Here is a 20,134-nt window from a genome sequence, read left to right on the forward strand (position 1 = left end):
AATGTTTCCTCCCCGCTCCCACTACCATGACTCAAATTCGAAAATGAACTATTAAAAGAGAGAGAGAGAACGACATAATCAAAGAGCAGAGCACATTTGATAACAAAGATAAAAATGTAAATAATGACAATAATAATGAAAGATTTCACATACATTCTTACCACAAACTAAGGAGTATGCTAACTACAGAACTTGGTTGTCATCTGATCAACTTCAACGCATGGTGACCTAGGCCCACACTTCATACAATGACTGGGAAAACATTTTTAAAGAAACAGCCGTAACAACAGCCTGGCCCCTAGACTTTTAACGTTTTCTCCTGTCCCTCCAGTCTACTGACTATAAAGACAGTGTGCTTGTGTGCTGCTTACAACTTCAATTTAGAAAGGGGAGCGGTTAGGGTGTGAGGGAGGCATGCAGGAAAGTCTCAAAGAGGGACTAAGGCATGCATTGTGTTTGGAATGTAAGTGAAACTGGTAAAGATGTAGATAAGGAAAATGTGAAAGACGTGACACCAGAAAAGTCACAGATGAGAATAAGCATGGTGTTTGTCGAGATCTGGAGTTGCCTGCACTAATGACAGAAGAGGGACTCTTTGCGCAAGGTTAACCTTTCCCCTCTATCGACAGCCTCCCCACCCCACCTATGCTTGTCATCAGCATTTAATATGCTCAAACCTCCTATTTAAAAACAAAAGCAAAAACACAACACTGTCTTACTCTTACCACAAGCTGAAAACTATAGACTATCTCTTGCCTCCTTTTCACGGCCACATGTCTTAAAAGCATATTCTGTACTCACTATCTCCATCTTCTTTAATGTGTTTGCTTTTCAAACAAGGCCAGTTTGACTTCTGTACCCACTCACCACTCTATGGAAAGTGCTCTCATTAAAGTCCCAAATGAGCTCCCAAATCGGGAAATGTCAGCCTTCTATTTATTATCAACATTTAATTCTGTTGACCAATCAGCCTTGCTCAAAATGCTTTGTTTCCTTGGTCCAGAGGAAGAGGTGCTCACACACTTGGGCGCATTCTTCCTTTCTGGTCTCAGTAAAAAGTACTCTCTGTCCCCGAGATGCTTGGGGGTGGGGGTGGGGGGGTTACCTCAAGTCTGGGCACTCAGTCTTTCCTCTCTGATGACCCGCAACTCCACCCTGACTACTCCTTCGAGCACAAGACCTATGAAGCCAATCAAATCTTGGCGTGTCCCTTGAAATACTTCCAAATGTATGTATGCGCTGGAGCTGGTGCACATTGACTCCCAATGCCCACATACGTGTCCTATCCCTTCGCTTAGGGTTAATTCTACCGGTAGGATGAAGTCATCATGATAGAACTATTTTCAACTTGGAAATTGGCAAATGCTACACATCCAAGGGTTGTTGTTTTTTTTCCTTCTTTGCGAGTCTGCTGTTAAGTATTTACCAACCACAAAGATTCTATAGTAATCCTGTGTGGGTGTCCAAAAGGTTAGCTGGAGTCCACACAGAGGCGTCCCAGAAGAAAGGCCTCATTGTCTTCTGCTGAAAAATCCCCCTTTAAATCCCCATGGAGCACATTTCTACACTGACACACATGGACTCGTGAAACCCCAAAATTCACTGCCACCGAGTCAATTCTGACTCACAGTAACCCTATAGGACAGGGCAGAACTGCCCTTATGGGTTTCTGAGACTGTGACTCTTTAGGGGAGTAGAGTGCCTCATCTTTTTCCTGTGGAGTGACTAGTGGTTTTGAACAGCTGATCTTTCAGTTAGCAGCCAAACATATAACCGAATACACCACCAAGCTTCCTCACTGGGTTTTGATGAGTCGAACTTGATAGCAACTTGCAATGGGTTGTAATGGTTCAGTAACTGTCACAAAAGGAAAAAAGAAAGAAAAACTCACTGCCCTGAGGCCCATTCTGCAACCCTTTGGGACATGGTAGAGCTACTTTTGTGGGTTTCTGAGACCGTAGCTTTTTTTTTATTACTTTTATTGGGAGCTCTTACATCTCTTGTCACAATCCATACATTCCTCCAGTGTGTCATACACATTTGCACATATGCTGCCATCATCATTTTCAAAGCATTCTCTTCCTACTTGAGCCCCTGATATCAGTTCCCATTTCTTCCCCTTCCCTCCTCCGCCCTCCCTCCCTCAAGAACCCTTGGTACGTTATAAATTATTATTTTCATATTTTAAATCGTCCTCCATCGCCCCTCACCCACTTTTCTGTTATTCATCCCCCTGGCAGGAGGTTATAGGTTGATCCTTGTGATCAATTCCCCCTTATTTCGCCTCCCCACTCCCCCAATCCTCCTGGTATCTCTACTCTCACTGTTGGTCCTGAGGGGTTTCTCTATCCTGGATTCCCTGTGCTGCGGGCTCTTATCTGTGTGCACGTTCTGGAGACCACAGCTGTAAATGACACGAGAAACCTTATCTTTCTCTAGAGGAGTGATCGGTGGATTTGAACTGCTAACCTTGTGGTGTTGCAGCCCATTAAATAGTCGATCATTTAGGATTAAATTCATACTGTCCCCACTAAGTGTGAGATGGGTCTCACGTTGTGTGAACCTGGTACGTGTTGCCACCAGAAGAAGTCCAATCACTCCATTCCTTAATCCCATCACCAAGGCGTTTTCAGCATCACAGTTCAATGTTTCTCGTTTCTATCCATCTCTGCCTTGCCATCACGATCTGTTGTACACTCACGTTGACTGCTTCTGCCTAAAGCAGGATTCCCTCACTTTCCCTTCATCTAATTGACTGTTGCTCATCCATCAAAGTAACTTCAAAGCAACTCATTCAGGGAACTTCCTTTGACCCCTCAGATTACACCAAACATCTCAATTACCTTTTCAATGAATAATAAGTAAATAAATAAATAAATCGACGCTTTACAAAATGTCACAAGAGTGAGCCATTCAAACCACGTGTGCGTTAGTAGCACTTGTTGTGTTACTAGGGGCCTTCGAGTCAGTTCTGACCCATAATGACCCTATGTGGAACAAAACGAAAATGTGGCCCGGTCCTGTGCCGTGCTCACAATTGTTCTTGTGTTTGAGCCCATTGTTGCAGCCACTATGTCAATCCATCTTGTGGTGGGCTTTCCTCTCTTTCACTGCCTCTCTACTTTGCCAAGCATGATGTCCTTCTCCAGGAACTCATAACAACATTCCAAAGTACATAACCTTGCCTCTAAGGAGCATTCTGACTGTTTTCTTCCAAGACAAATCTGTTTGTCCTTTTGTAAGTCTGTGGTACTTTCAATATCCACAATTTCAATATCAATAGTAGAAGCATTGACTACTATCAACCCCCATGCAAATAACTGGAAATGTTCCTGACTATTTATTATTCCTACAGGAGTGCTTCGCATAAACCAACTCGAGATAGATTGGCATATGACAGTTCAAGAAAGTGTTCTACCTTCAAATCCAGACATGTCCCTTTGAGAGACACACTCCTTGGAGTGTGGAATGCAAAAGCTAGAAAGATTCTGGAAGAATTTGACAGAGACACCCAAACGTCAGGGACACCTGTGTGCTGGATAGGGGTGGCATCCCTTACTGTCTGTAGATATTTCCAAGGAGAATGGGTTAGCTTCCAAGCTAGCATATCACTGTCAGACACTGTGTTTGGATGTATGTAAGAAATAATTCTAGTTAGAACAAAAGTTATAATAACACATTTTCATACTTAACATTCTTGGAAATGTGATTAGTGCCAACAATGCATTTGATCTTCACAACAACCCTAGTATTTATTACCATCATTCTAATTTTATAGATGAAGACAAATGCATAAAGAGGTTAAATGAATAGTTCAAAGTCACACCTTTCCCCCCCAAATTCCACAAACCCAGGTGGGGTGAGACATTGAACCAGGCGTGCAAGCTGCGGAGCAGGCACGCTTGATCAACACGCTCACGACAGGCAGGGGTGGTGCTCAAGTAGTTTAACAACCAGTGTGCCACCCTAATAACCACTTAAAGTTTTTTTTTCAAGCAAATGATATATCAAAAGGTTGTTTATTATTTCACACAATTACTACTTAAATAAGAACAATGAAAGAGGTGCACAAAATGGGGTTATATTATGAGAGTTTTAAAATATTAATACAAAATATGGAATAATTCCTGAAATAAAACAATAAAACTGTTATTTAAGATATTTCTATATTGCTTCTTCATTGGCGTCCTCGCTTGCAATCTTCTTTGCTTTTATCTAAACATCATCGGCTGTGTGGTTTCCCCTTACCAATATTTCCACTGTAGGAGTAGGATCCTGTTCCTCTAGAGGTGCGCCATTTAGCCAACAGTCACTGTGTCTGATGTATTAGAAACAGGTAGGTGGCTTCTCTTCTTTGGATAGATTACGTTCAGCTTTGAAAAACCCCTTTCTACTTTTACTGACCTTACAGCAGTTGTTCTGACAATAGTTTTAACTCTTGGAGCACTTTTGGGAATTGTATAATGCACTCATCCTATCCCCTGGGAATTTGGGGAGTAACACAAAGCCGAAACAAGTAACCTCTGGTGTCAGCCTCTGGTCGTCACTTTTCCCCTTTACGTGATATGTTTGTTTACTGAAGTAACAAACACAAGGGAATAAAAATGTAGTACTTCATCAAAAGTATAGAGGGTTTTAGGAAATGAATATATAAATGTAACAAGCATCAAAAAAACCTCACTGCCATCTAGTTGATGCTGACTCATAATGACCCTACAGGACAGAGTAGACTTGGCCCTGTGGGTTTGTGAGATTGTAACTCTTTAGCAATAGCTAGCACTGTGTGCCACTCCGCTTGAGTGGTTAGTGGTTTTAAACCATTGACTTTGCACATTGCAGCCCAATATGTAACCACCATACCACCAGGTCTCCCTATTACAAGCAGAGTTCTGTCTGATTTATTATACCAATGGATGAAATGAATATTACTACAGGTGCTTAGAATACACTGTTGGGCAGATGAACCTTAAAAAAGAGTAAACAATGTAAATTTGTGATTTCCTTATTGGGCAGCTGCTTAGCCACCCACTTTGGAAAGAATCCTGATTACAAGTGCCATTTCAACAACCCGTGAACCGAACTCAGCAAAAATTAGGTATCTGCTCTGCCCAACTGGTGCGAACTGGCTGAACCCCACCACTGACTCTAGGGCTTTTTCTCTGGTTAAAGGTTTCTACTTGAGTAAAGAGGTACAGCCTCAGAGATCCACGGTGTCAGTTCTGCCCTGTCCTACAGGGTGTCTGTGAGTTAGGATTGACTCAATGGCAGTGAGTTTGGGGGTTTTCTGGACAGAGCTGGGGTTTGGTAGAAACTAGCAAGGGTAAAGCATAGCTTCATTTGATCAGGTTTCATTTTTGAGGAGGAGAGCAATGATCTTTCTATCCTACAACTTTTGCCTTACATAAAGCCTTATTAGCTGGCACAAAGGGGCGTGCGAGCCAGTCTGGTTGAGTGTCATCATTCCTGCAGTCTTTTCTTTCTCTTTCCCCATATCCCATTCCCTCCAGCCCTGTTGTTGGAGCCTGCTATTTGAATGTATTGAACTAAAATACTCAGAGGCATAGGGGGAAAATATGGATATAGCAACCACAGGCTGTCAAATTTAAAAAGACAGGGGAATGGTGCAAATCAATGTCCTGGGTAGACAAGGAGCACCTTCCCTGATACTCAGGGCAGTCAACAGCCAGGAAACACAAGATGCTGGCAGCCTCTTCCTCTCCTTAGTTGGCTCACTGCAGAAGTGAACTACATGCATCGATGATATACACATGGAGGGGTGAAAAGAACAGCACATTTTTAAGGGTGTTTGAAAGGGTTCTGGGGTTCCTGGTGGTGCCGTGGTTAAAACACTTGACCGCTAACCAAAGAGCTGAGGGTTAGGACCTACCAGCTGCTCCATGGGAGAAAGATGTGGCAGTGAGCTTCTGTCAAGATTCTATCCTTGGAAATGCTATGGGCAGTTCTATCCTACTCTATGCTTCAAGGGTGCTAGGAATTGGAATTGACTCAATGGCCATGGGCTTGGTTTGGGGGCAGGGGGCGGGGTTTGAGAGGTCTCTGCTTCCTTATGCATTTTTAAGTCTAGCTGCTTATCTGTGGTCTTCTCTTCCTTTGCAGGCCAGTGTGTGTTTTGAAGACAAAGATGTGTGTTCTGCTTTATCGTTTTGCTCAACATTTAAAAGTACAAAAGAGACTTTTAAAAACGTAACTGCAATTGAAGTGGCTGGAGAGCAGAGTGAGCAGAAATGGCTAGTGCAGGCATGCTCTAAAGCTTTGAGCATGATGTTCAATCATAAGCACTCACTGGAGTTAACAAAAGCACTATTTACAGAAGCAAAATGTAAGAGGCAGACACCCATGTTGGTAGCTGGCACAACATTCTCTCTCTCTGTCTCTCTCTCTCTCTCTCACGCACAGACCAGCTCTTTTTCAAAACTCATTTTTGATAAAAGTTCATGAGTCCGGTTAGAGTGGACTTTACTTAACAGTTCTAAATTCATTTAAAATGTACCCACCTGTGTGCATAGATGCCTCATCAGACTTACATGTGAGTGAATGCATCAGAAACCCTGTTAAATAGTCTTCGTCTCACATACACGAGACATGCTCACAGTTTCAGGACCAAGGTCATGGTGCTTATCATACATATTTCTATTAGGAAATTTAAGGAAGGGTCTGGGTTGCTATGAACGTGCTCACCCGCTCCGGAGCTGAGATTGTGAAGGGCCATCAAGTCCATTTTTGACTCATAGCAAACCCAGGTGACAAAACTGTCAGGTGTTCCTCCCAGGAAGTCACTGGGTGGATTTGAACCACTAGCCATTTGTTTAGCAGCCAAGGACGTAAAGATGGATTCTCCAGGAATCCTTCACCCTAGAGCATTAAGAAATTAATGGCTTTCAGAATCTAGACCTGGAGGTCTCAACTACATCTAGAATTCCACTTTCTTTCACTTCATGCATCCCTTATAGGGGAAGTGCCATCACCCGCCCCTAATGTCCCATCCACCTCCTCCCAGGCAGAGAGTGGCCTTCCTTGCACTCCATGTGATTGTTACAAGGAAGGTGGATGCAGGCACTAGCCCCGTTCCTGCCCGTGTTTCCTCTGTCGACCCTCCCTTCTCTGCCTTGGGCTGTGTCAGTTCCTTTCTCTCTACACTGCATCTCTTTTAGTTCCAAAAATAGATCATTCAATTTAGGAAGAACAATTAACTGGAAAGAAAAAAATCTGAAGTATGGAGAGGCATTTCAGCTTCTCTATCAGGCATGAAGTAATTGGAAACACCACGGCAGTGTCTTTACCCCAATCTGCTTCATTCTACAGAGTGAGCTTTAGGAAATCCATGGTCTCAAAAAGGTCGGACTCAGTTCCTACAAGTCCACAGCACCTTGGTTGTCGGCTCCAAGCCTGTCGCAGGCTAATGAGACAGAGGAAGACTGTACTGCTGTGATTCCATTAGTGTTTGTACTAGATTTGCTCCATAAAGCAAACTTGGATGTTTTCAGTGATTTCTTGCCCACTAGATACTTATTATCTTCTCAAAGCACTGGACTGTCCCCTGAAACCTAATTATATCTGCCTCGGTCTGGAAAGTCCTGGGGGATTTTAGTGCAACATCACTGTCATCTCAAGACAGTGCTCCTCAAAGTGTGAGGCTCAGAAACACCTGGATCAGAATCACCTGGGATCTTAGTTAAAAAGACAGTCTCAGCCCACTTCTGAAACCTGATATTCAGGTAGTTCCGATGGGACAGTAACATGTGAGCAAAGAATGCTCACCTTCTTTGTGGAAGACCCAGGTTCCTGGCCAATGTTTCTCGTGTGCTACTATGATGTTGAACGGGTTCCAGCATAGTTTCTAGATTAAGACAAACTAGAAAGAAAGATCTGACAATCTGCTTCTAAAAGTCATCCAATAAAAACTCAGTGTTCATACTGAATTGTGCATGGGCTTACCATGAACAGGAGCAGACTTGATAATAGCTATCAACAACAATGTTTGAGAACTATGGTTCGGGTTCTGAATAAAGAGCTATCCCAATTCTACCTACAAATCCGGCTGTACCAGAGGATGTCCACTGGTATAGAGAGGAACTGGAAACACAGGGAATCCAGGACAGACAAACCCCTCAGGACCAGTGCTGAGAGTGGACATACTGGGAGGGTAGAGGGAAGGTGGAATAGAAAGGGGGAATTGATCACAAGGATCTACATATAGCCCCCTCCCTGCGGGACAGACAAACAGAAAAGTGGGTGAGAGGAGAAGTCAGACAGTGTAAGACATGACAAAATAATAATAATTTATAAATTATCAAGGGTTTGTGAGGCAGAGGGAAGGGAAACTATGAGAAGCTGGTACCAAGGGCTCAAGTAGAAAGCAAATGTTTTGAGAATGATGAGGGCAACAAATGTACCGATATGCTTGACACAATGGATGGATGGATGGATTGTGATAAGAACTGTACGAGCCCCCAATAAAATGAGTTAAATAAAAAAAAGAAAGAAAGACAAAAAGAGAGATCCTAGCTAATGAAAGCCGTTAGCTCTGAAACTCTCAGGGACAGCTCTACCCTGCTCCCCGGGGTCGCTGTACGTAGCATGGTGGATGACAGTGAGTGTCAAAGTTCAAGGCCCTCTCGGGCAGTGGCCCCAAGCAGGGCTCATTTTGTTCCCCCGCACCTCAGACAACACCTGCAGACATTTTTTGCTGTTGTCACACCTGGAGGTTGGGAGTCAGTGCTCCTCACTTCTAGGCACCTCAGAGGCCAGAGATGTGCTAAACTCCCTACAGTGCACCAGACAGCTCTCCACACAAAGAGTTATTTAGCCCCAAACAGAACCGAGGGTGATAAATCCTGCTCTACAAGAGTGGTTCATTTCTGATTCTAACCAGGAGTTCTCAATAGCTATGCAGACCTCTAGTTGTGTGAACCTTTTTTTCAAACTATGAATAACTAAATAAGTCTAGTTGTTTCTGACTAGTAATTTTTTTTTCATTTTTTAAATTGGGGGCTCATACAGTTCTTATCACAATTCATACATCCATCCATTGTGTCAAGCACATTTGTACATATGTTGCCATCATCATTTTCAAAACATTTCTTTATACATAAACCCTTGTTATCAGCTCCTCGTTTTTCCCCTCCCTTCCCCACCTTCCTCACTCATGAACCCTTGATAATTTATAACTTATTATTATATTTTCATGTCTGATGTCTCCCTTCGCCAACTTTTCTGTTGTCCATCCGCCTGGGAGGTAGTTATCTTTAGATAATTGTGTTAGGTTCCCCCATTCACCTCCCACCTTCCCCCTCCCTTCCTGGTTTAACAACTCTCATTATTGGTCCTGTGGTGTTTATATGTCCTGAATTCCCTGTGTTTCCAGTTCTTATCTGTACCCTTGTACATGTTCTGGTCTAGCCGGATTTGTAAGATAGAATTGGGGCATGACAGTGCAGGGGGAGGAAGCAGTAAAGAACTAGAGTAAAGTTGCATGTTTCATCAGTTCTATACCGCCCCCTGACTGGCTTGTCTCTTTCTTGTGACCCTTATGTAAAGGAATGCACAATTGTCTACAGATGGGTTGTGGGTCTCCACTCTGCACTCCCCTCATTCACATTGGTATGATTTTTTGTTCTGGGTCTTTGATGCCTGATACTTGATCCCATTGACACCTCATGATCACACAGGTTGGTGTCCTTCTTCCATGTGGACTTTGTTGCTTCTCAGCCAGATGGTCGCTTGTTTATCATCAAGCCTTTAAGACCCCATATGCCATATATTTTGATAGCCAGGTACCATCCGCTTTCTTCACCACATTTGTTTATGCACACATTTTGTCTTAAGCCACCATGTCAGGAAGGTGAGCATCATGGAATGCCAGATTATTAGAACAAAATGTTCTTGCATTGAGAGAGAACTGACCAGTAGGTTTTTAACAGAATTGAATAAGAAATGATGTACCAGAGTCTGTTACATTTAGTACTATAGGTATGATTTCATGAATTATTCAATGGAGATACATGTATGAACTAAATTATTGTGAATTAGACAAGGTGACTTCAGAAGATTTATGGAAGAAATTGAATTAAAAGATAATGGAATTTCCACAGACGTTTTGATGCCCCTCATAAATGAGAAGTTGTTAAATACATTTCTTTTTGAAATAAAAAATAACACACATCCCCAAAAGTACATAAACCATGAAGGTATCGCTTGGTGAATTATTGTATTCATTGTATGATTATAAGGTAAACATTGCTTTAATATTACCCAGGACAATAAATGGAAATCACCTAGAAAACCAGGGACCACTGTGTACCTCCTAATAATTATACTTCCCTTTAGCTGCAGGCTAACCAAAAACTCCACTGCCATAGAGTCCAGTATCGGATTCCATCAGCCCTATATAGGGTTCCTGAAACTTTGTAAATCTTTACAGAAGCAGACTGCCTCATTTTTCGCCCATGGAACGCTGGTGGGTTTGACACAATCCAAGGCTTACCCAACGTTACCACCAGTCTGCTCTAGGAACTGTAGACACTACAGCTAACCATTACTATACTTGTTATCCTTCGTTTTCTTTTCTTTTTTGGTTTTCTAGTTTGTGTCTATGTAGTTTAAAAGTTCATATAAATGGAATTCTATTATATCTAATTTCTATTTTTCAACATTTACATTTATGAGATTCATTCATATTGTATGTAGCAGTGGGTTGTTAATTCTTATGACAATATAATATTCCAATGTATAACTATGCCAATATTTATATCCATTCAAGTTTTGGGTCATTTGAGTTATTTCCAACTTGGCACTATTATAAATGATGCTCATATGAACATTCTTATGAATCTACTGGTCGACATGTGCATGCCCTATGGTGGGAATATTGAAAAGAGGAATTGCCCCAGAAACTATGGTCCTTGGTCACAAGAATAGTATATTAGGTAGATTGGCCTACATTTATGTCTTGTTAAAAGGTAAAGAAAGTCCATTTGTATTTTCCTTCCTCGACAATGTCTTACCTCATTGGTTCTTTGAACGCTCATATATTTTAGGATGATCTTGTTAAGCTCCTCAATAATTCTTCTTAGGGTTTTGATTGGAATTAAACTGACTGTACACATTAAATAATAGACCTTTTAGCCCAGGAGCATGGTACAAATCTCGACTATGTTATTCTTAAATTCCCTTTCATTGTCATTCTTAGTCTGAGGGGCCCACACAGCAGCTCTGCTGGCACAGTGCTAGAGAGCTCCACCACTCACGAAAGATCAGTAGGTCCACGCCAGCCTCCGCTGCGAGCACGGACCGCAGGATCAGCTGCTCTAAAATTGCTCGGTTGCTGAGTCAGATTGGACCCAATAGTACACAACCAAGACATCTCTTACATATTTGGCTGGATTTATTCATAATTATTTGATATTTTATGATAATATGAATAATAGTGCTAATTTTTTTGTTTCTGTGTGATTATAGAAATAAATTTTTTTATTAACCATGTAGTCACTAATTCTCTATCCATTCTAATAAGTTATCTGTGAATTTTGGGGGTTTTCTACATATATACCATCAATGAATAATGGCAGTTTATTTCTGACAATCTAATACTTAAGTCCTTTTTGTTTCTTTGTTGGCATGGCACTGGTTGGAAGCTTCAGCATGAGGTGTGATGTCAATCTGACCATTAGTCATCCTTTTCTTGTTCCAGAGAGCAAAAGAAAGTTTTCAACATCCAAGCGAGTTCCTAAATGTTTGTAATAAATGGAATTAAAAGACAATGGAAAATTTCCATGAATTTTTGAAGCCCCCTCAAATAACTGTGCAGAATCATGTTGACTGTAGTTTTCTTAAATAGATCATCCATATCAGATTATGAGTGATTCATTCTGTTATTTGCTTATAAAAAGGTTTTGTCATGACTGGATCTTGGTTTGTAGAATAGGCTTTAACGGTATCTACTAAAATGATACTGTTATTTTCTTCTTTATTCTATTAACATGTCAAATTAAACTGATCTATATTTTCATGTTACAGCAACCTTGTGTTAATTAGATGAATACAGCTCAGTCAGTATGGATATGTTTTAAATATATATTGAAGGATTTGGTTTACTAAAAGTATATTTGTACAGGATTTCTGTATCTATGTTCATGACACACACAAGTATATAATTTTTCTATTAAATCTTGTCTCTGTTGACTACTGGTATCGAGGTTATATGACTATAACATAAAAGGGGATGTATTTTTTTTTTTAGTAATCTGCGGAAGTAAGTGTAAAACTTACTTATATTGCTGGTATATTTGCTCTTTAAATGTGATGTGGGATTTTGACAGTAGAATGATGTGGGTCTGAAGGTTCTTTTGTGGAAATGTTTTACTTATAGATCAAATACTTTAAGGGCTATAGAACTGTGTATGTTTTGAATTTATTTGTGTTGCCATTGTGGTAAACTCAATTTTACCAGAAACTTTCCATTTCATTGTTGGAAAAATTTTTTCATAACAACCTCTTATTATCAATACTCAAAGTATCCCTGTTAGAGCTATGGTTAAATATTCATCTGCTGATCAAACCTACCAGACACTCTACAGGAGAAAAGACCTGGCGATCTGTTCCCATAAGGACTTCCGCATAAGAGACCCCGTGGAGCAGGTCTACTCTCTCTTATAGAGTTGTTATGAGTCAGAATCAGTTTGACAGTACCTAACAACAACAACAACAATATATCAATATTTTTTATATCTAACAAGTACTTTTTTTATTTAATTTGATGTATTCCTAAGCAATTTGTTATATATATATTAAGAATGACTGAGTAGCTATTTGAAAAAGTAAGTTAAAATCTATATCTCAAACATATAGCAAAAGAACAAATGCCACAAGAAATAATGGAAACATTTGATTTATATTCCCCTTGTAAATGCCTTTTGGAGTATTTTCTTTAAAACTTCTCTGTCCCGAAATGAAATATGAATACTTTAGATGATAAAGAATAAAATGTTTCTGCATGACAAAACAGAAAGGCATTGTGTGTAATTATAATGGCACATTGGAAAACATTTATTAATCAGATTTCAAAAGACTAAATGCTCAAAAATATAAAATTTTCTAACATTGTAGTACCATGAATTTACTCGATATGGCTTGTCTAGTCAGAGTCTTTTGTAACTTCCACCAAATCACTGGATGGAATCATCCAAGTAAGATGTATGAAACGTTCACATGGAAGTTGGTGAGTTTTGCCATGCCACTGTATAAAATGAGCTATCTCAGAAAGAGGAATGGAGTCTCTCACCACCATCATGAACAAAGAACCAGTAGTGGAAGGCATCCTTTGCACTCTAAGATTCCTCTTTGATGCAGGAGACAGAGTTATTGACATTGAGAAGCAGCAGCAAAGTGCTAAAAAGCATCAGAGGCAGCAGAACCAGAGCACAGGTTGGAGCAGTGAGCTTCCAAGTCCGCAGAAGTAGGTTTGCTGGCCCATGGAGCTAGAGCCTTCTGTTTGAGGCTCAAGGTGCAGTGGTACACCCTTTGAGCATCTATCAGCAGTGTTAAAGGAGCTTTGTAACATTTCCCCAAGCAGGGCAAAGGCCAGGGCTACTTGGCTGTGCAATGGAGAACCAGATAGAGGACTGCCTGTGGGTATTTGGGAGAAGAGTCGCGCAGAAACCAAAGAACTGTAACCTGAGCGTTTCTAGGCTTGACCTGTAATCAGTCAGGTTCCCTAATGAACCCCATTTTTGTGAATAGAGTCTGTGATTTCTTTGAGGGGATACCCAAAACGAACGTGGAATTTTTTTCAAAGCTATGCATTAATTTTTTTAAAATTTAAAACAACTTTATCACTTTTAAAGTTCTCTCCATTACACTTAATACATTTGTCAACTCTGCGATTCCATTCTTGGAAACATTTTTCAAACTCATCCCTTTGGATAGCCGGATGGCCCACAGCAACGCTTTAGTTTTTTGTTTTGGTTTTTTCACCTCTTCAACTTCGTCAAATCGCTACCCTTTCATATCCCTCTTCATTCACGGAAACAAAAAGAAGTCTCCTGGAGTGAGGTCAGGTGAGTAAGGTGTGTGGGGCAAAAGAGACATGCAGTTTTTTTGTTTTGGTTTGTTTTGGTTTTTGCCCAAAACTGCCTCACTGAGACGACTGTGTGAGCAGGTGCATTGTCGTGGTGGCAAACCACCCTATCTGCCACAAATCAGGCCTTTTTTGTCACATGCTGTTACTCAATCTTTTCAGAACCTCTAAATAGAAAGCTTGATTAACAGTTTGACCTGGTGGAATGAATTCCAACTGCACGATGGGTTGACATTTTCGTCCATTCTGGAAGTGGATGGACGGACAGAAGAAGGTTTGTCATCAATCGTCATTTCACCGTCTTGAAACAAGAAATCCACATGTAGTGTACACTTGAGTTTTTCCCATGGAACTGTCCTTGTCAGCTGTGTTCAACATCACAACTGTTTCTGTAGCATTTTTCCTGAGAAGGAAACACAATTTCACAGCTGTATGCTGCTCTCTTAAATCAGCTATCACCAAAAATGAGGTTTCAGCCAAACTGCTTTTATGAAAAAATTCACTGTGACCAGAGAGAATCTTCCCAGGCTGTTGCCTTTGGGTGCACTAATTCAGAGTGCGATGCTTGATGCTCACCTAGTTGGTAAGAATGCGTACTACGCACGCTCCACTCTGCCCAGTGCAATTCTGATGGTTCAGGGGAACCCCCTCATATGTGGGCATTGCAATGAATTGTCCAACCCACTAAAGAGAAGAAAGTGCTCGCCAAAGAGCAGCTGGAGTCAGAGTGGTAAAGAAGGTCAAAGGGTAGAGGTATGCCTGGCCGCCGTACCAAGGCCTCATGCTGATGGTGATTTTCCTCCTTCCTCTTTGTGAAATCAGTGGAGACCAGGTTCTGCGTCTGCACCATTCTTACACAAACCAAAAAAAAAAAATTTTTAAGACCCCACTGTCATTGAGTCAGGTAGTCATCCTATAGGACAGAGTAGAACTGTCCCCTTGGGTTGCTGAGACAGTAACTGCTCATGGGAGTAGAATGCCTTATCTTTAACCCACGGAGCAGCTGGCATTTTCCAAGGACCTAGCAGTCCAGCTCATAACCAGCTCTGTCAACAGGCCTCCAGCAACTTCACCAACTCACAGCAACCCTCTCTGTATGGGGTCTCCAGGGCTGCAAATCCTTAAGGGAGCAAATAGCCTCATCTTTCGCCCATGAAGCAACTGGTGAGTTTGAACACCTGTCCTTAAGGTGAGCAGCCCAATGCCTACCCAACAGTACCACCAGGGTCCTGTAGACAAACAAATAGCAATCCAAAGGAAAATAAGCAAAGGGCAGTAATAGGCAGTTCAATCAGTAGGAAATACTATTGACTTAGACCTATGATATGACACTCAGCACATTAAGATTACATTGAGAGATCTGTATTTACCACATCAATTTGACAGGGTCAAAAAGATTGCTACATCACTGATTTGGTGAGAAGAGAAAAGGAGCTTTCAAACATTGATAGTGGAAATAAAATTTGATCCAACATCTGTAGCAGACAATATAATAATATCTACTTAAATTAAATACATATTTTAATCTAATAAGTCCAAATTTGTAATTGATTCTATAAGCACTCTTGTAAATGCACAAAATGGTGTATTCATTTGCTTTAAAAATTAAGGAAAGAATTGTATTATATTTCTATTTCATTTTCCCATAATCTTTTTAAAGCCCCTCAAGTATGTATTTTAAATGTGTATTTTACATATATAATTATTTTAGATATGTACACAGTATTTGCTCACTATTTATTCCATGGCTACATAATGTCTCATTGTCAAAATAAACTAAACTCATTTAACCACTCACTGCTCAATGGGTATTGGGTTGTGTTTAATTTCTTATTATAACAAACAGTGTTGTAGGAAATACCTTACTTGCACATCATTCTGCATAGGTATAAGCATGCTACTAGTATATTATGCAAAGTTCAGAACAGAGTTATAGCCTAAGGTATAAAAAAAGTAATGAAAAATACATACTTTGCTAATATAGTAAAAATAATATAAATGTTAGAATATATACATGAAAAACTCCTAAGATTTTGTTTTGGTGAAGGGTAATATTTGGTGGCAAAAAATAGGAGCAAGGAGAAATATTTTTTCACTACATAGTGTCTTCTAACTTTATCATTATTAAGCACATCAATTATTTCTGTAAAAAGAAATAAATAAATAACCAGTGATTTAAATAGTTACTTTTAAAGGTTTCTTACTTGTTTGTTTTTTATTTTGTTTTGTTGTTTTGCCCATGTCCGCTTATGTATTCTCATTTTCCAGTGGGAACAAGAATTTGGTTGTAACAAAGAAGAGTCAATACATAAGAAAATTTGAGCAATGTTTATGCATCTTCCTTAGCAATCAAGTTTGAGATGGCTCATATTGATTTTGCAATGTTCCAAAAATACTGTTCATACAAATATGTTTCACTACATACTGTTAAGTATACCAGAGGCTTTCAAACATATTCGATTATGATTCACAGTTAGAAATATATTCTGTGGCCTCATCTAGTGCCATACACAACAGAAATAAAAATTTCGTTAAAAAAGAAACAAAAATTAAGACTTATTCCAACATTTTTTTCATTTTGTACTTTTTAACCTTTTTAGAAATGGTAATTACTACCTCATATGCATGTGAAAGTTGAACACTGAATACAGAAGATCAACCTGTACCTCTTGAACTTAAGACTGAAACTCCCTGATGGGAGAGAAAGCAAAAGATGGCCACCCAAGACTGTGGAAATAGCAGTCCTTGGCCTTTGGGTGAGAACCCTGGCTTAGTGGGCATCCAATTAAAGGACATCAAGAGCCACCACTTATTTAGTATCTCAATGCTTTCTTTGCATTAATGTGTCAGGTATTCATCTGATAGGCAAAGATCTGCCTTTGTAAGAAATGTTACAGTTAATTTTACCTTAGCAGCAGCCCCAAAGCTCATTGTAAACACAGCTCAATCAATTAAGAAATCAATCTGTATAAAAACAACCATTTAAAAATTTAAAAAATAAAATAAAAAAACAAAACAAAAACCAAAAATTCATGGATTGCAGTTCACAGCTGGACTATACTCCCATAAACTCCTCATATCAACAGTACCTTAAATTCTATGACATTGGATAAATTATTGATGTTATCAATGCAATTACCTTATACCTCAACATTATTGACAATGTTTTTCATTTTTGTTTGTTTTGTTTGAGGTTTTGTTTTTTCCATTTCAATTTTGTTGGTTTGTTATTGTTCTCTTTGGCTTTTTTTCGTGCTGAATTTGATTTTGTTTTTATCGTAATATGATGACCTCCAAAGTAAAACAGAGTTGTTCATAACTCATGGACCAGTAGGTGGACACTGGGCTTAATTCTAGCACCAACCCATGAACATTCTTATAACAGGGCCCTGCTCAATACTCGCCTTCATGAAATGATCACTGAAGACAATGGTGCTACAGGAAAGTGTGGTGAAGAAAGCAGATGGTGCCCAACTATCAATTGGAATAGTGTCTGGGGTCTTAAAGAATTGTTTTCAAACAAGCAGCCATCTAAGTAAGGAGTCAACTAAGTTCTGATCAAAGACACACACCAGCCTGGGCAATCCTAAAATGATGAGAAGAAAATCCAGATATGGTGCAGGGAATGGTATCAGAGCTTAAATTGTAAACACCCCATTTGTAGAAAGTTAATGAGGAGAGTAGGAGCCCAAAATCCATCTGCAGAGTACCGAGTCACATTCAGCCTCTGGCAGATCCCGTGTGGTCACAAAAAGCTTTACTAACAGACAGAGACTATTGTAAACTTGATTATGGTGGATCGAATTATGCTGTAATATGATATTTGGTCAGTTGACTTTCCTCTTGACCCAACCTGAATTTGCTCTAGGCTTAACAATTTCTCCTTTGTTCCAGGGCAGAAATTTCTTCTCTGGCTTTTAAAAATATTGTTGGTGAACTTTTCTTTCTTACTCTTTATTTTTACCCTTGTGTGATTATCATTTTCTTCTTTCATTTTGTTTTTATTGTTTGTGTTGGGTTTTCCAATTTATGAAGCACAGGAGTGGATGCATAGAGACAATAACTAATGTGAGGGTTTATCAGAGAGAGGGGGAGAGAAATTGGGGAGTAAAACAATGAATGTGGGAGGGGGCGGAAGCACTAAAACTGATTGTAATTCCATATATATAACTCTTTTTTAAAGTGAGGTAACTATGGAAGTGTATATGTGAATTTCTATTAAGAAAACTATTTTTTTTTTACCAACAGATAAATCAATTTACTAAAATAGTTGCTTTAAGCATCTGCAATGGTGACGTCAACGTCTACTCCAGGTTCAATACTTATGGAAGTGATCTGCTTAACTATCTCAGAAGGACTGTGCAAATCAATGAGACGCTGTGGATTCTCATCTGGAATGGGTCCCAGGTCTTAGAACCTTCACCACAGGGAGTTTTCCTGGTCGTAATTCTCGGTCTTGGGAGGCATCCTAACTGGTCCCTTCACTTTCAGGTTCTTCTCCTTAGCCCCTCTGATCAGGTCAGCACACATATTCTCCAAGGATTTCACGTTGCGGCTGGTCAGGGTAATTCTAATCCGGTGAATGGCCACCTCTGGTTCCACAGGTGTCTTTCTGGTGTCCTTAAATGCCATGGCAGCAGGGCGCTTCCCGACTGACTTGTTCCTCGGAGAGAGCGAACAGCGGTGAGTCAGGAATGGGAAGGGGGGGGGGGGGGCGGAGCATGGCAGGACGACGGCCGCGTCTTCTCAAAGAGCAAGAAAACGATTTTTTAAAACAAACTAAAGTTACCATCATTATATGATGGTGAAGAAGGAAGAGTACTTGCTTAGGGGGCATTGGTTTATGCTAAAGGTGGTGGAATAATTTGGAAAAGGATATCAATAATGGTGGCACAAGAGTATCATCAATGGTACTGAATTATACATGTAGAAGTTGTTGAATTGAAAAAGTTTTGTTGTGTATATGTTTGCCACAATTAAAAAATACACTAATAATGAGTGTTATGAAGAAGAAAATGTTCTAAAATTGACTGTGGTAATGACTCAATAACTATTTTGATATGATTGAACAATTGAATTGTATGATGTGTAGAAGAAGTGCCAATAAAACTTTTAAAAATATTTAAGTGTAGTATAGGAATATTCTTATGCTGGAACAAAGGCATAACATATATTAAACATTGTGTCAAAATTTTTTAAAGAGAGAGATTTTAAAAATTTGATGCATTTGAATTATGATACTGGTGAAGAATATTGAAAGAACCAAGACAGACCTGTCTTGGTATAAATACAGCCAAAGTCGTACTTTGTACATGTTCTTAGGAGAGAATGGTCCCTGGAGAAGACATCAGGCTTGATAATATAGTGGTGCTGCCAAAAAAAGGAAGACCTTTGACAAGATGAATTGACAGTGGCTTCAACTATGGGCTCAAAGATAAGAATAATTGTGAGGAATGGCTCAGAACCAGGCAGTGTCTCATTCCATTATATGAGGGGGTACCCCACCAAAAAGAAAAAAGAAAAACCCCACTGGTGAGAGTTTTCATAGTACCCACTTTTCCTACTAGGCGAGCATCAAGTAACTCACTCTGAGTTAGTGCACCCAGTGGCATCCCCTGGGAAGGTTCTGTCTGGTCACAGTGGTTGGTAAAAGCAGTTTCACTTAAACCTCATATTATTTGATGGCCAATTTAAGAGAGCAGCATGTGGCTGTGAAATTGTGTTTCCTCCTTGAGAAAATATTCACAGAAACCACTGTGATGTTGAACACAGCTTACAGGGACAGCACTATGGGAAAAACTCAAGTGTACAAGTGGTTTTCTTGCTTCAAAAAAATAAGGTTTTGTCACCAAAAATATTTGATGACAAACCTTGTTTTGGATGTCTGTCAACTTTCTGAACAGATAAAAATGTTGACAAAATTCATGTACTTGGCCTTGAAGACTGACAATGGACCATTGAAGAGATGGGGAAGTTTTGTGGACCATCTTAGAGGAGAGTTCAGTAAATTTCAGTGGAAGATTTGGGAATGAGAAGGGT

General features: G+C 39.9%; 1 pseudogene; it reads right to left on the minus strand.

Annotated features, from left to right (window-relative positions):
- Positions 1 to 18,370: 18,370 nt before the first annotated feature.
- On the minus strand, positions 18,371 to 18,727 carry LOC101662448 (annotated as a pseudogene).
- Between the last annotated feature and the right edge of the window lie 1,407 nt (positions 18,728 to 20,134).

This window comes from Echinops telfairi, unplaced genomic scaffold, assembly GCF_000313985.2.
Source record: "Echinops telfairi isolate 266 unplaced genomic scaffold, ASM31398v2 ScPeMD7_7424;HRSCAF=8462, whole genome shotgun sequence".
NCBI classification, from domain to species: Eukaryota; Metazoa; Chordata; class Mammalia; order Afrosoricida; family Tenrecidae; genus Echinops; species Echinops telfairi.